General features: G+C 40.8%; 1 long non-coding RNA gene across 1 annotated transcript; it reads right to left on the bottom strand.

Moving 5' to 3' along the window:
- Positions 1-508: 508 nt before the first annotated feature.
- On the bottom strand, positions 509-16,012 carry LOC114690273. Its single transcript, XR_003734061.2, has 3 exons — positions 11,808-16,012; positions 10,559-10,590; positions 509-3,364 (listed from the first exon to the last, which is right to left on the bottom strand). It is a non-coding gene; the product is annotated as an uncharacterized LOC114690273 (long non-coding RNA).
- Between the last annotated feature and the right edge of the window lie 226 nt (positions 16,013-16,238).

Below are 16,238 nucleotides of genomic sequence, written 5' to 3'. Positions count from 1 at the left end.
ATGCGTGTGGGTATGTGCAGGGGCCCAAAGAAGGCATCAGGTCCTCTGGATCTGGAGTTACAGGTGGTTTGAGCCACCTGATATGAGTGTTGGGAACTAAATTTGGACCCTCTTAGAGAGCAGTGCAGACTCTTACTGATGAGCCATCTCTCCAGCACCTTGAAATGCTAATTTAATTTTAATTTTCCTGATACCAAATGCAGGAGAGCATCTTTCACAGGTTTCTCGATCATTGGATTTTTTTACTTCATTTTTTTGTTTATTCTTACTTATTTTAATTGCCCTTTCTTTATAGAATCTCTTCATTTGTTTTGGATATGTCTCATATCAGAAATGCATATGGTAAACATATTCTCCAACTCTGTGGGTTATGGTTACACTCTTTTTTTTTTTTTTTTTTTTTTTTTTTTTTTTTTTAGACAGGGTTTTTCTGTGTAGCTCTGGCTGTCCTAGAACTCATTCTATAGACCAGGCTGGCCTCGAACTCACAGAGATCTGCCTGCCTCTGCCTCCTGAGTGCTGGGTGCTACAACCACCAGTGGTTACACTCTCTTAATGCTATACTTTGACAAATAGAAAATCTTAACTTTAGGATTTTAATTTGTAATTCTCTTCTTTTTGATTAATATATAACATGGCTGATTGTTGGTATATAGAAATACATTTGCCTTTTCATATTGGCCCCATACAATCCTCTGGCCTGGTAATTATATGAAGAAACTATTTTGGTAGACGGTTTTATATTTTTCACATATATTACAATATTATATCGAATTAAATAATTCTGCTCACTTCTTTCCAATGTGACTACCTCTTGCTTTAAAACACTGTCTAGAACATTTGGGACAATGTTGAAAGAAAAAGGTGTTCCTGGTGCTAGGAAGAAGCATGCAGCCTGTCTCCATCAAGAATGACATCAGATGCACACTATTAGTAATGAGACTTTACCAGAACTAGCAGGAGCAAAAAGAAGACAGGATCATGAAGACAGCCAAGATGCCGCATTTGAGGAAGCCGGCACTTAGAATTACTCTCACTTGCATGTTAATATTAATACAAATCATTTCTACTTACAAATTGGTGATGATATTCAGAGGGCCTGGGAATAGCTTGCTAGGCAAATAAATTTTTTATTTTCTGTTCAAATGCAGAAGCATTCCATGGTCATTAGGATGTTTGCTGGCATTTCTATTTACTGATTGAGGTCAGCAAAGGAGAGCTAAGTGGTAGGGGAAAAAAACTAGAAAAGTCATCAAAGAAAAAATTATCTGAACCAGAGGCAGGGGGTGTGGGGACAGAGGCAGAGACAGAGAGATCTCTGAGATACGGGTACCTCCAAGGAGTAGAGGGAGCACAGTGTAGATCAATGGAATAGAACAGAGGACCCGGAAAGAAACTGATGAAGCTACATAACTCTGGACAAAGAGACAGGAGCCATGTTGGAGAAAAGCCAGACTCTTTTATAAATAGTTCTGGGGAAACTGGGTATTCACACATGAGAGAATGAAACTAGGTCCCTGTCTCTTACTCTATACAAAAATAGATTCAAATAGATCAAAGATCTTAATGCAGATCTGAACCCTGAAACTGGCAGGGGAAAGTACTCCAGGTTATATAGGCACCGGGGCCAAGACGTTCTGCGTAGGATTCGAGTAGTGTCAAATTAAAGAGCTTCTGTGCATCTTAGACACGGTTTCCAGAATCTAGACAGCTTGCAGAAAGGGAGATCTTAGATAGCTATCCACCCAAATGGAGGACTAATGTCTAAAACAAACAAATGAAAAAAAAATTACCCATCAAAAGAACAAATAACCCAAACGATAAACAGGCCAATGAACTGAGCAGATGCTTCTCAGAGAAATACAATGTCCAATCAATACATGAACGTTTTCACACCATCCTTAGCTATTGGGAATTGCAGATTGAATGTATAGCTAGCATCACCTCACCTCAGTCAGAAGAGCTGTGATCGGGAAAACAGAAAACAACAAATACTGATGAGAGTGCAGAGAAAAGAAGACCTTTACACACTGCTGGTGGGTGTGTAAACGGGGATGGCGACTGGGGACCAGTATGGAGGTTTTCCCAGCCAACGAAAACAAAACTGCCATATTATCCATCCATACTGCTCCTGGGTATGTTCCCAAAACAGCCGAAGTCAGTGCACCACGGGGATCCCTGCGCCTGGTTTCACACAGCCTTTTCACAGTGGCCAAGTTGGAAGCAGCCCAGGTGAGCATCAACAGATGGATGGATAAAGAAAACATGCCGTGTGGAAACAATGAAGATTGTTTGACTCTAGAGAATGAAATTATCTTGCTTTCAGATGTGGACTCTCGATACTTAAAAAGACATAAAGATAGGAAGAGGCTGTTTGGGAATAGAAAGTGAGGGAGTGAAAGAGGTTGACGACAAGAGAGAATGAGGGAGGAGAACGTGGTACATTACCTACGAAAGTGCTGCAGGCTACTCCATTCATGCACAGACTCTACATTAGTGGTGGGTACCAAAAAGACTATGGTGCACACACACTCGTGGGCCATACGGACACTATCCCCCAAAGAGTTTCTTGACAGGAAACACTCTGCCACACCGCTTTTGGCATAACCCTTAGGTATCAGTGGTCTGCAATTGCCCTGCAGTTTAAACTGCATTTTCACCTCTGAACTACTCAGCAGCACTGTAGTGCAGACAGGCAGCATTTATCATTTATTCTTCAGATAAACGGACCGGGCAAGGCAGGTCGGATGCCGCGTTAAGAGTCATCTATTGGCTAACACATAGGAAATGCGGGAATAAAATCTGGGTAACCTGGGTCCGTGAGAGCACCGTGTACAGTGGGTAAAGGGAGTTGCTGCCAATCCGGAAAATCTGAGTTCCTCCCTGAAAACCCACATGATGGAGTTAAGGAGCACACTCCCACAACTTGTCCGTTGACCTCTGCATGGCATTCTAGTGTTTATGTGTGCACACCCAAACACACAGACACACAAATAAAGTAAGCAAGTAAATAAGTAAATGCAATTTAAACCTCAGATAATCTGATTCCAATTCTCTTTTCAGTATATTATGCCACTTAACTAACACTGGTCATAACAGACATGGAATTAGAAAGCATTTCTCTAGAATGTTCAAGTCTACCCTGATCAAAATAGGATCTGGTCCTTCTTACTGCATACCTTAGTGAGGGTCAGCATGTGTGCCGAGTTTTAGACGTGCTATCTCACGTTTTCTTTTCTCCAACAACTCCATAGTGTAGTTATTGTCCTCATCATAAGTGAAACTGTGGCTTACAGAAGTGCAGAATTTTCTCCAAGGCATGAATTAACAAGTGAAAGCAGGAGGCCCTCCTCAAACCAGATTCCTAGGCAGATAGACAGACAGACAGACAGATGCACAGACAGTTGACTTGTGTTCTGCAATCACAGTGGAACACGTGACTCGGTATATTTTGGGAAGTCTCATACTCAAGTCTCAAATATTTGTAGGTCTGCCCAGGGAAAGAGAAGACTGAAGGTCCATGGCTTCATAGGAGAAATAGTACTGGCATGAAAAAGTCCCCAGTAAGCACTCTATCCTCCTGCCTCTACCTCCTGATAACCTTTATTACATTTAAAATAAGCCATATGTTGATTCACAATCAAGAAATCAAATGGCGGGTATACATCTTTCAGTTAGTGGACTCTTTCAGCTACTTAGCCTGCAACCAGCTTGTGGTCCTACAAACAATCCCAATTGTGAAGAATTGCATGTGCTTGCTCTGGTTAGTTATGAATTAATATTTTATCTAATGGGTGATCTTCCCTTCGCACGAAAAAAGATGGAGTCTTGTGGAATCACTACCACACATACTGTAGCCAGGCTCACTCTGTATTGTGTGGGAAATGCGAAGCTATTGACATGATACAGCTCTTGCGGTAAGGATGCTTGAAATTCAACAATGGAAACTGAATGGATGGCTTGTCATCAGTAGATGTGGTGCTGAGACCAATTCCTCTATACAAAAGAAATGTGGAAATACAGACCAGCTACTGTGGCTGCTCTTGAATTAACTTACTCTTTTTCACAGGAGGATATGCCTGCATTTAGTTAATTCTCCATTCCCTTTGCTTGGCCTACCTCTTTAAAATTTCTGAATATTCATTCATTGACATCTATGCCAGATTCCTGCATCTCCCAATGTGCTTAACTGTGAGTAACACCAAATTTCGCCAGGGACACAGGTGGCAATGGTTTTGGGAAGGAACGACTCCTTCATTTTCCTGTACTAAAAATAGGGTAGGGGATGGAATTAACATGGGTTGAGTGCCTAGTTTGTGACAGGCGCAATCTAGACATTCTAATCTTACCAGTCTCTATGTAACTACACATTACAAGTATTAACCTCACTTTGTTGGAGCAAGACGTGAGATTATCTGGCTAATGGTTAGCTGTGTGACTAGCAAGTAGCAGAAATTGCAGGTGAAGCCGATCCATCTGATTTGAATGCCTGGTTTCTATTCATGGACTGGTTGTATTGGTGTCCAGACTCCTAGACTAGCATATAATAATAAGAGATTCTGTTGTTGTTATAGACTCTCTGAAGCTTTCTCTAGCACACTAGACAGTTAAACACACCCAAAAGTGACCAGAAATACCACTTACAACCATTCACCCCCAATCATCCGAACAGTTAGAGAAAGGGAGGCTAGAGTTCGGAGCTGTAATTTATAGTACTGAGGACATTTTAAAATGTAATTAGACAACACTGGGTAGAATTCTGTGAATCTTCTCAGCTGTGCCATGAAAACTTTACAAAGTAAAGGAAGAGAGAGATTTCAAGGACCAGCTGCTGCCTTTCTGGGAAGCTGCCTGCCATGGCCATGTCTCTAGAGAGCTCCCCAAAGGGACTCTGCCAACATTGCTGGGGCCAAATCAAAGCTGGGTATTTTCAAAAGCAAACACATCAGGAAAGGATTTCCCAGGAAACTCGTCTTTTCATTCTCAGACATCCCTAAACCCCATCAGTGCTAGTGTTTGTCCTAGGCCTAGAGAGACGCTCATTCATACGAACATGAGGGGATCATTTCCTTTTGCTATCACCTAATATACTTCAGTCTGCACACACCTTGTGGATGATTCAGAAGTGAAGTAAATGAACACAAATGTCTGGACTCCTGGAGAAGGCCTTCCAGAAAAGGGGGATGTGGGGGGGGGGGCAGGCAGATGTACAAACAAAAAAGGAGATTTGACATTACATCAGAAGCTAATGAGTACTGAGGTGGGAGACAATGATATCACTCTCCATAGCATGCATGGGGGTGGAAGTCTTAGGGATAAAGAATGATCCAGAATTCTAGGACTTGGAGTAACCAGCCTAAGATAAGAAACCAGTCTCCCCAATGGTCCTCACACAGACAGTGATGCCAGGCTCCCGGTGTTGAGGAGCTGAGTGGTTCTGGTTTGTTGGATGCATGGAGAATTCTGGGAACCCTCTATATCTGATAGTGTATTAAAGATGAAAGAAAGAACTATTTTATCTTGAGAAAATTGAGTTCCTGAATATTCACTTGAGAAGTTTGGGGTGGGGATAAGGGGAGCTATCATCAGCTAATAAAATCTACCACAAATGTCTCACCGATTTCAAAGTGACATTGAACTAGGCGCAGAACCAATAGACAGTAAGTCAAATTTGACCTCTCCAGATAAGTCCAAGATGTATAAAAACACTTGCTGTGTTTGTTCAGATGTAACAGGTAGAATCTGTGTTCATCAATACACACCATTATCTGGGGCAGTTCTAGCACCCCCAATTTTTTTCTCATGCCCATTCACAACTAGCACCATGGGTTTTGCGGCCATAACCACTGCTCTGTGGTCCTCACTGTTGGTCCTGAACTTCCCACAATGGTTTTATACAGTGTGTACCCCTCTAGTCACCCCTTGGCCTTTCTTAGGTCTGTGAAGCAGACAGTACTAATTTGCCTTTGTCTTTGCTGGGTATCACAACTCTGTATGAATGTGCCACAGCTTAGCATTAGATTATCTGGGTGATTCGTAGTTTAGAACTATTACACACAAGTTTGCTATTAACAATTTGTTAAGCATGATAGTGCATACCAGTGTGTACCCAGCAATGGAACTGTTGGGTCACGAGGTGTTTGCTACACATTTTGCTTTAGTAAGTGGTAGTTGTCTAGAATCCTTACACTAATTTACACTGTCACTAGAAAAAATCCTATTAATCCTCGTCGTTTTACATTATCACAATACTTGTTGTTTTCAGGTATGATCAATTTAATGATACCTGGTATCAGAGACTGATACCTGAGAGTCTTTCTCTATAACAAGGGGACCAATGGCTAATCGATAATGCCCACAGCACTTTTCATATTAGAGAGTAAACTCCACAGTAGCATGGACTTTGGTGCTGTATTGTCAGCTAGAACTGATAAAAGGTGGTGTTAAAAAAACTGATGAATGACCAACTTATAAAGAAATTACATATCTTACTTCTATGAAAGTTGATGAATTTTGTAACTCTGGATTCAAAACCAGAGGGTTTTTTTTCCATAATGAAAATATTAAAATTTTGGATAACAATTTACGTAGAGATAACTGCCATATTTTATAATATTTATAACATTTTTATAATCACACTGAATTGGAAGTAGTCTAAATATTAAATGATTAATCATCAGCCATTAATGCACATTAATGATTAATGCAATGAGGTACATGATATTCAGAAATAATATGGGGCTCTTCAGTAATTTCAAAGACTATATACCACCTGCTGGTATGGACTCCCCAACTACATTAGAAGAACTATACTCTCATGTATGTGAGAGAGTTTGTGTCTAGGAAGGGAAAGAGGACACTTAATTTATGGAGCAAGGGAGAAGGTGTTAGCACTCTTTCTGAGTGATAAACTAAAAAATGAATTATTTTCCTTATATTTTTCTGTATTTTCTCAAACAAGCATAAGTAAACAGTATTTTTTTTTAAAAAAATTATTTGGGACTCTGGCAACGATGGAGCAGGCCAATTTCTCCCAGCTCCCCACATCTCTAACTAAAACTCAATGGATAAAACATAACAAAGTATGAAAACTCTGAAATGCAAACATATGGTATATTTTTTTTAAGGAAACCTTAGATTGGAAGGAACAACCCTGCTAGGTTTCCTTATTATTTTCCACATAGACTCCAAAATATAGTTCTATAGGCCTCCTTCATTTGGATCTGCCAATGGGCACATATTCAAAAAGAAAAGAACCAGCAATTCACAAAATGAGTTAGAAGTACTGCTTTCTCTTTTTGGAAGGGTTTGAAAATGATGGGTATGTGTTCTTTTTTATAAACGTTTCATAAAATTCTCCCATGATAACATCTGGCCTTGGGCTTTTCTCTGATGGGAGTATTTTCATGACTGATTCAGTCTCCTCTCCTGTAATAGACTATACAGAATTTCTGCTTATTTATAATTCAGCTTTGGTAGAATGTAAGTTTCTAGAAATGCATCCATTTCTTACAGATTATCCATTTTGGCATATAATTATTCAAAGTAGTGTCACATTTGCCTTTGTATATCCGTGACGGTGCCTATAATTCTCTTTCATTTCTAGTTTTATTATGAATAACCTCTCTCTTTTGTGGTCACTCTAGATTTTAAAGAATTCTCTCTACCTTAAAAATTTTTTTTAGTTTTCTTTACATTTTTCTAATTTTATTCTGTCATTTAACTTCTATTATTCTTTCCCCCCCTTATTTTACTGTGTGATTAGCTTCTTTTCCTAGTCCCTGTGGTATATAGTTATATCGCTCACTTGAGATTATTTTCTTCACATATTTTCTATATGCATTTGTGATGTGCCCCCGAGGGATGATGTGATGGTATTTGGGATTCCTTGGGAAATGCAATTCTAGGTCTGTCTGTGAGGGCATTTCCAGAGTGGGCAGCTGAGGGAGAAAGATTGGTCCAAATGGCCAGCACCTTCCCACAGATGGTCCGGATGCAAAGAACCCAGTGGAAAAGCACCACAAGACTGTGTGTCTTTGCTCCTTCTTGAGTGGGCATGTCTGCCACCATTGCTGCCATCATCTGCTGACAGAACGTTCCAGCTTCTTTACCCTGTCTATGTGTGCTCAATACCATGACTCTGCAGGCCGCTGGCACCAAATCGGAGCTACGACGGCATCCAGCTCCACGGAAGCTAAGCTAAGCAGCTTCCAGGTACAGCCCCTCTAGCATTTGGACAGCCAAATCAGGTAAGCCAATCTAATAAACCCTTTTTTACAGTACATAAACTCTCTATGGGTTCCATTCCTCCAGATAGCTCTACCCAGAATAGCATTTATCACCATAAAAATTCTTCTTAGAACTGCTTGTGTTGCATCCCGTGAATTCCATTGTGTTCTGCTTCCATTTTTCTGTCTCGAGACATTTCTTAATTTGCTTTTAAAGGATAAAAGTAAAAAAAAGTTACACCCAACATCATAGTCAACAACAGAAAACTCAGGCTCTACCTGTCAGATCAGGAACAAAACAAGGTGCCCAAGTTTGCTGCTCAAAAAGTATTGGAAGTCCTAGCCATAGTAACTAGATAAGAGAAAGAACATCAAACATTGAAATCATAAAAGATTGATAAACAGCCCACAGTTTGTGGACTAGAGGAAACCTAAAGACTTTACCCCTGGAAAACTATAACGAATAAATGAACTTGGAAACTGCATGATGGAAAGTCCACGTAAGAAGTAATATTTCTGCATGCCAACAATGACCTGTCCATGTTTGTCTGACATCTATTGTAGAATGACTCTTGACACTGTCATAACACAAAGCTGATGTGGCAGATGGCTATGAATAGTATCTCATGGAAGATGCAAAGACAAAAAAATTGTAAACATTAAATAGAACCACAACGACAGAAGAACATAGGTACAAACCCCAATCACACCTATAAAAGAACTAAAAATAGTAACAGTAAATGCTTACAAATTTTAGGGGAAACTGAATACATCTCTAGTGTGAAATAAAAATAATAGTAATAATAATCCAGAGCTGGGGAGATGCCTCACCATTGGAACAAAACAGAGGAAATGTATTCAAAAGCTCTTTGTATCATTTCTTACAACTGCATGTCAATATGTGATTATCTCAGAATAAAAATAACTTTAAATCATCAAATCAAAGAGAAAACGGAAGAATGGCATTAGCAGTGAGGGGAGAGAAATCTGTTCCGGTGCGCCTGTCTATGCTGCACCGGAAGCTTCTGACAAGCTTAGCCATGGAGTTGGCACCAGTGTTTTGGAGTACACACTTTTTCTGGAATGTGCCTCACTTTCTTGTAAGTGAGCCTAAGAATGCTGGCAGTATCAGGGAAGATACAAGAGTTGACAGATGGCGTTATAGGAAAAAGAAAAAAAACCTCAGAAACCCAAATATGAGGAATCTGGCAAGGATAGAGTATCACCACCCAAAATCAGAATTGTGTTTTAATGAAACTGGGGGTTTATTTTGCCTAGCTCATGAACCTAGGAACACTGTGGAATTACACCATGGAAGTTAGACATCCTGTGTAAAGAGTCATAAAGGAACCACACTTAGCAAGGAGAACACACAAGTGGAAGAGCTAGCCTTGCACACGCATCCATCTGTCTCTAGAGTAGGACCCGTGCAGAATTCTTTAAATCTGTTAAACTCCAAATGAAATTATAGGCATTTTCTTAGCTTTATTTCTAAAATAGGCAAAGAACCTATAATTATGTTTCAAAACAAAACACTAAAGTGACCTTGTAAAATTTCTCCCATTAACATTGGCATTAAATGGACTCAGTATGTTTTATCCTGTGTGTGTGTGTGTGTGTGTGTGTACATGCAACAATTATAATTAAAGAAGTCATGAACTTGAGAGAGAGAGTGGGAGGACATGGGAGATATTGGAGGCAGGAGAGAGACAGGGAAAATGATATAAATACAATACTCAGATTGAAATTCTCAAAATTGATTGAAAATACTAGTGAAAACAACACATGATATACATGATATTTTTAAACACCAAACTTACTAAAAATAAAAAAGCTACACAAAGTTATTGGGATTTTGAGAAATTTTTATATTGGTATAGTTTGAGCTATGGAAAGTCATTTTAATGATCTGAACAAATTCTACATAATTGTTTTATGTTTTAAAGAAATAGAAAACAAACAAACAAATTATTCCTTCTTTTTTTTTTTCTTTTGAGATAGGGTGTCACTATTTGCCCCAGCTCACTTAGAACTCACTAGTTAGACCAGGCTGTGAACACACAGACATCCATTGTCTCTGCATCCTGAATGCTGGAATTGAAGGTATGCGCCACTGTTCCCAGCTCACCTCCATCTCTGCATGTACATTTTGATCCTAATGATCATATAGACAATAAATAAATTATTAGCCTATCAGTCAACTCAACCTTCACAGACAACCCTAACAATTTCCTTTTTCAAAAGTATAAACACTAAAATATCAGACAAGTGACAGGGACCTTTTAGAAACACAGCTGACTGTCTGCCGAACTGTTAGATTTATGACTCACCGTTACTCATTTCCTATAAGAATGATAACAGCCTGTAGTAAAAAAAAAAAAAATAGGTGTGAAAAGACATTAAGAGAAATGAGAAAACACTTTATACTGGCAACTTTGACACCTTTCCAGAATTTTAAAGAAAGCTGTAAATAAACTCCCCACTTAGAAATCGTGCTCACTCCATCCTGCTTGAAGGTGAATAATGGCAAAACCTGTGAACGGAAGCGTAATAAAGCAAGGTACAGAAACAACTCAAAAATTTAAACAGTTTTTCACCTTGATTTTACCCTAAAGGACAATAGGGGAAAAACACAAGTTAGTCTCTAAATTTTAGCCAAGCAGTCAACTAACTGATGGATTCAGACAGAATTAAAATGTTTTCAATCAAGTAAGTTAGAATTTACATAATGCACACTCTCTGTTCCCACATAGTACTGCAAGTGAATGGTACCACTGCCCACCTGCACCAAGAAGCTGAACTCACCTCCAGCCCCAACTTTCTTCTACATCATTAGCACACCTTCCTAGCAAAGTACCTGTAATGCTTAGCGTTGTCAACCTGACACAACCTAGAATCTTTTGGAAAGAGTCTCAATGAAAGACTGTCTATGGGGTTGACATATGGCCACATCTGGGGTGGGGGTTGTCTCAGTTAAGTTCATTGATGTGGAAAGAGCCAGCTCACTGTGGGCGGCACCATTCCCTATGCAAGGACCCTGAACTGTATGAGTGGAGAAATTGAGCTGAGGGCAAGCAAGCAAGCAACCAAGCCAAGAGTGGATGCACACATTCCTCTCTGCTCTTGCCTATGGGTGTGACTAGCTGCTTCTTGACTTTCTCACAATCATGGACTGTAACAGGGAAGTGTGAGCCAAAATAAATTCTTTCTCTCCTGAGTTGCTTTTTTTGTCACAGAACTTTATCACAGCCACAGAAATGGAACTAGAACAGCACCCACCTATACTCTGAGCATCTCTTCCCTGGACCTCTAACATTGACTGAGGCTTCTTCATTCAAAACCATCCAGGTTCTTTTGAAGCCAGTCTAGACTTTCTTACTCCAGCACTGAGGCAATTACCTGAATCTAATGACACTATAGACCTGCAAATATTCCACTGCTTATATTCATCTCCAGTTTGGCTTTGCACAGCTGGTATTTGTCAACCTGACCTTCATTCCTTCCCAGACTTACTTCAGCACCAAACACATTCTGATCACACCAGTCTCCACGCTATGTCCTAAACAGCTTACAGCTTACCTTGGTTTTGATCATTCTGATTTTTTTCCTGCCTGTTTTCTTTTCACATTGTCTTCTGGCATTCTCCTCATAATCCTGAAGGGAGCAGAGAAGTGGCATTTTTCAGTTGCCTAGCCACAAGTGCCAACCTGGAACAAAAGCTGATTTACAAGAAGGGCATGGGAAGCTGTCAAAGCTTAGGCTAAAACTGGTGTACATCGATTCCATTACTAGTCATTATTTGAAAGCAGTCACATGGCTGGGCCTAGCTTTCAATCAGGCTGGCAAAAGCAATGTTCACTAAAAGAAGGAAAACTGGACTTGGGTGGACACTCAGTAATTTCTACAATCGACTGTTTAAATAAAGACTCGGCAGAAGATAGCAATTTGTTTACCTTGCTTTGAGCACTACACAGTTCATGCATGCGTTAAAACATCACATGATATTTTAGAAACACACACAATTTCCTATGCACGTTGTGGGTACATGTGTGTATGCATGTATATGCACAAATACATGGAGGTCAAAGGAGAGCCCTCAGGAGTCATCATCAGAAATGCCATCAGGAGTGGGTCTCTCATTAGCCTGGAGTTCATCAGTTAGGCTGGACTGGATGGTCAGAGAGCCCAGGGACCCTCCTGCCTCTGCCTCTCCAGCACTAGGATTACCAGCAGGTGCCATCACACCTGACATTTTTATGTGGTAACTGAGGCCTGAACTCAGTCAGGCCTCACAGTTGCAAGTCAAATACTTTACTAACTTAGTCACGCTTCCAGCTCCAGATATGTACAATTGTATGCACCAATTAAAATAAGTCAACAAAAGTAATTATAGTATCAGTAAGAATACAAATGTGCAATAAAAAGCAAAACGCTTGTGCTTGCCATAAACACCCACTAGAAGCTAAACTGAAGCTATCATACAAATGCCAAAAATGGGTAGTGAGTCTTCAATTGTCTAGATGTCCCAGGAATGATCATGTTGATCTTCTATGTTTCATATAATCACTGTATTTATTAAGTTATTTTAAACCATTCTTTTTAATATATAACGTTATAGAGTATATTATAGCATTGACATTACAAGATGCCATATAAACAAACCTACAGACCAACATTACTTGTGAAACATCTACAAAATATTCCTATAAAATACCAGTAAGGAGAATATACAGAATACTATAAAAAATGCATCATTGTATCATAAATAGAGTTTACTCAAAGAACATAAAAATGTTAAACACTAGGAATACCATGATAAAAATCAGTATAGTGGGGCCTATAAGATAGATGGTCCAAGAGATAAGAGACTTGCCATTGAGCCTGACAACCCAAGTTCAATCCCCAGGATCCACACACTAGAAGGAGATGGACAGAAAACATGCTAGCCGTTCATACTACAACCTCTGACAACTATGTAAGCCTCTCCTCCTCCCAGTTACAACCTCATCAACTCAGTTAAAATAAACTGAATGCCACAGCTAAAGGGAGTAAAAGCTACCCTCAGTAAAGGAATCACAAAAGGAACAGATGATAATTTTCTGCCCCAAAGGGCTGTGCTGGATAGTTTTATGTCAACTTAACACAAACCAGAGTAATTTTGAAAGAGAGAACCTCAATTGATAAAATGACCCCAGCAGATTAGCCTGGAGATAAATCTGTGGTACATTTTCTTGATTAATGATTGATGTGAGAGGGCCCAACTCACAGTGGGTGATACCATCCCAAAGCAGGAAACACCTGGGGTATATTAAAACAAACAAACAAACAACCAGGCTGATCAAGCATGAGGAGTACGCCAGTGAGCAGTGTTCCTCTATGACCCTTGCTTCAGTTCCTGCCTCAAGGTTCCTGCCTTGAGTTCCTGCCCTGGATTCCTTTCATGATGGACTATAAGAATAAGATGAAATAATTCCTTTTCTTGACAACTTTTTTTGGTCATAGTGCTTTATCACAGCAATGGAAACCACGACTAAGACAACAACCTTGGGGGAGGGGAGTGGCATCAGATCTAGGAATAACTGCTTAAGGAAATATTAGAGAAGCTAAGGCTTCCTGACAGTGCAGTGACCCTTGGGGTGAAAATCGTGCATTCGAGCCCACCCCTCCAGCAGCAGAGAGGGCCTCCACTCAGCAAATCTGTCATCTTCAGCACCTGCCTAAGGAGCTGTAGTCAGGGAATCTCCCTGTCAGGCTCCCTGGCACGCCTCCATGAAGGTTGCTCTTGGCGACTCCATCTGCCAGAAGGTGGAGAGTGTGTCTCACTGACAGGCATGCCTCGACTCTGCCTGGGAGGACAGGTGAGAAAGTGTTAAGGATGACCTGGTATAAAGCTTGAGTGGCATGGCAAAGCTGGGGGTTGCTGGGAAACAGCGGCAGCAGACAGATCCTCCCAGTGGGAAGCTATTGGAGTGCAGGTAGCTGGGTTTGAAGCAAAGGAATCAGTCCAAGTGAGGTGGAAGCAGCATTGCTAATGCCAGCGGCAGGCTCTGTTCAAGAGGCAGCACACCAAACCATCAGAGATGAGCCCTGTGTGGTTAAAGGGGGAAGGGTCGCAGCTCCCAAATTGATCCTTACCAATCTTCGCCCACTCCACCCCAAGCTCAGGTCCAATATCAACTAGTGCCAGAAAGGTGGGAAAAATGCACAAAGAACCCCTACTAGCCCTTCAGAGTCACAGGAAAGGCTTTACGCATAGTCTGAGTCTTCTTCTAGAGGAAACCAGCCTGGAAACTTCCTCCATGGCACCACCAACAACAGTTTTACCCCACGTTTACCTTTTTCTAGTGCTGGTACCTAACAGGACATCAGAAGAGCCTTTCAAAAACATCTCATCACTAAAAGCAATTCAAGGCACATTTAATACTGGAGGAGTGAGATTACACACGGAAGTGTGGTGTGGTGATGATTTCAGGGAACAGTGGTACAGAGAAATCCAAACAAAGAAGTGGGATGTGGGCCCTGGAGGGAGGAGGGGAGAGGAGGCCAGGCAGGCAATGGGAAAAGTAAGAACACTGTGGGTGGGAAGAACAGAATGAGTGGGGGCTCAAACATGGAGGAGAGCTGGCATGAAATGAAGGTCATAGCATCTGGTGAGGATTCACGGGCCTCTTCCTACTGGGAAGATATTTGATGCTGATGCTGGTGCTTTGGGTTCTCTTTAAGTTGCCAGTCTTCTGCACCAGGTCAACACCATCTCATTACATAGTATGTGAACATTTCGGGGTGACCTAGGTCATCTTCTTAGCTCACACACTCAGGGTGTGACCTACAATATCAAAGCTGGTTAGAATGCTAATGGGGTTTCCAGACAACCTCACTCGTGAAGCTTTTCTCGTAGCCATCTTTCTCCATATTTAAACCTTAGGAACTTTTTCTCCCCAGTGTGATCATTTTACCAAAGACCATGCTCCATGAGAACAGCATCTATAAACTTTGTCAACCATAAAGTATGTATTAAACACCAACCGTGAATGAGGCATTTGGGTATTATGATAAATAACATTAAAAATCAGGAGGAAAAATCATAAAAGTCAGGGGAAAACATGTTTACCTTTATTTTAGTACTAAAATAACAAATGTATTAAATAACTTCTAGGTGTGCTATACTAGGAATCCTCACATCCAAAAGAAGATAGGAGAAGAGGTAAAAACACATAGAAAACACATTGCTCTCCAGACTGTGAAGAAAAATGACACTTGTGAGCTCTGAGGATTAGAAATATCAGATAAGACCATTAATCCAGCTTAGGTTTGTGGCAAGGGACAGCCAGATATCAAGGACAATTGATGAAGGCACTCATATTGGAATTCTGTCTTAAAAGTGTGAAAAAAAGTCCTGGCTAGTTTTATGTCAACTTGACACAAGCTAGAGTCATCTGAGAGGAGGGAGCCTCAACTGAGGAAATACCTACATAAGATCCAGCTATAGAGCCCAGGCCCCACTAACCACAAGGCCAGGCCTGCCACCGGCTCACCAACTCAGCTGGGCCCAGATCCAGCACTTTCCGTAGGTCCACCCCAACAGATTTGAGTGGTGGAACATTAGAAGGAGCCAGTCCTGCAGAACCGGAGCTACAGAGTCACCATGACTCTGGCAACAGCAGAATATCCAAGACGAACTTCAGTGATGGTCCAGTACTTATGTTCAGAAACCAGAAACCTTGGTCCAGACCAGCTGCTCATGTCAGTGAATATTTGCATGCAAAGCTGTCTGGGCAAAATAATAATAATGATGATGATAATAATAATAATAATAGTTGTTATAATAGTTGGTAGTAGTAGTATATACCGTGTGACACATCACCATGATGATGTCTGGGTCTATGCGGCTGTCAAGGGCCACGTCTAGGTCTGTGGTCCTACTTCATCCAGGATCTGTGTTGATGTTCATGACCATTGTTACCACCAAAAGCCATTTGGATGTCCGTGGTCTGTGCTGTCACCTGAAGC

This window comes from Peromyscus leucopus, chromosome 7 (assembly GCF_004664715.2).
Source record: "Peromyscus leucopus breed LL Stock chromosome 7, UCI_PerLeu_2.1, whole genome shotgun sequence".
Classification (NCBI taxonomy): domain Eukaryota; kingdom Metazoa; phylum Chordata; class Mammalia; order Rodentia; family Cricetidae; genus Peromyscus; species Peromyscus leucopus.
This window is presented reverse-complemented; position numbering and strand designations above follow the sequence as displayed.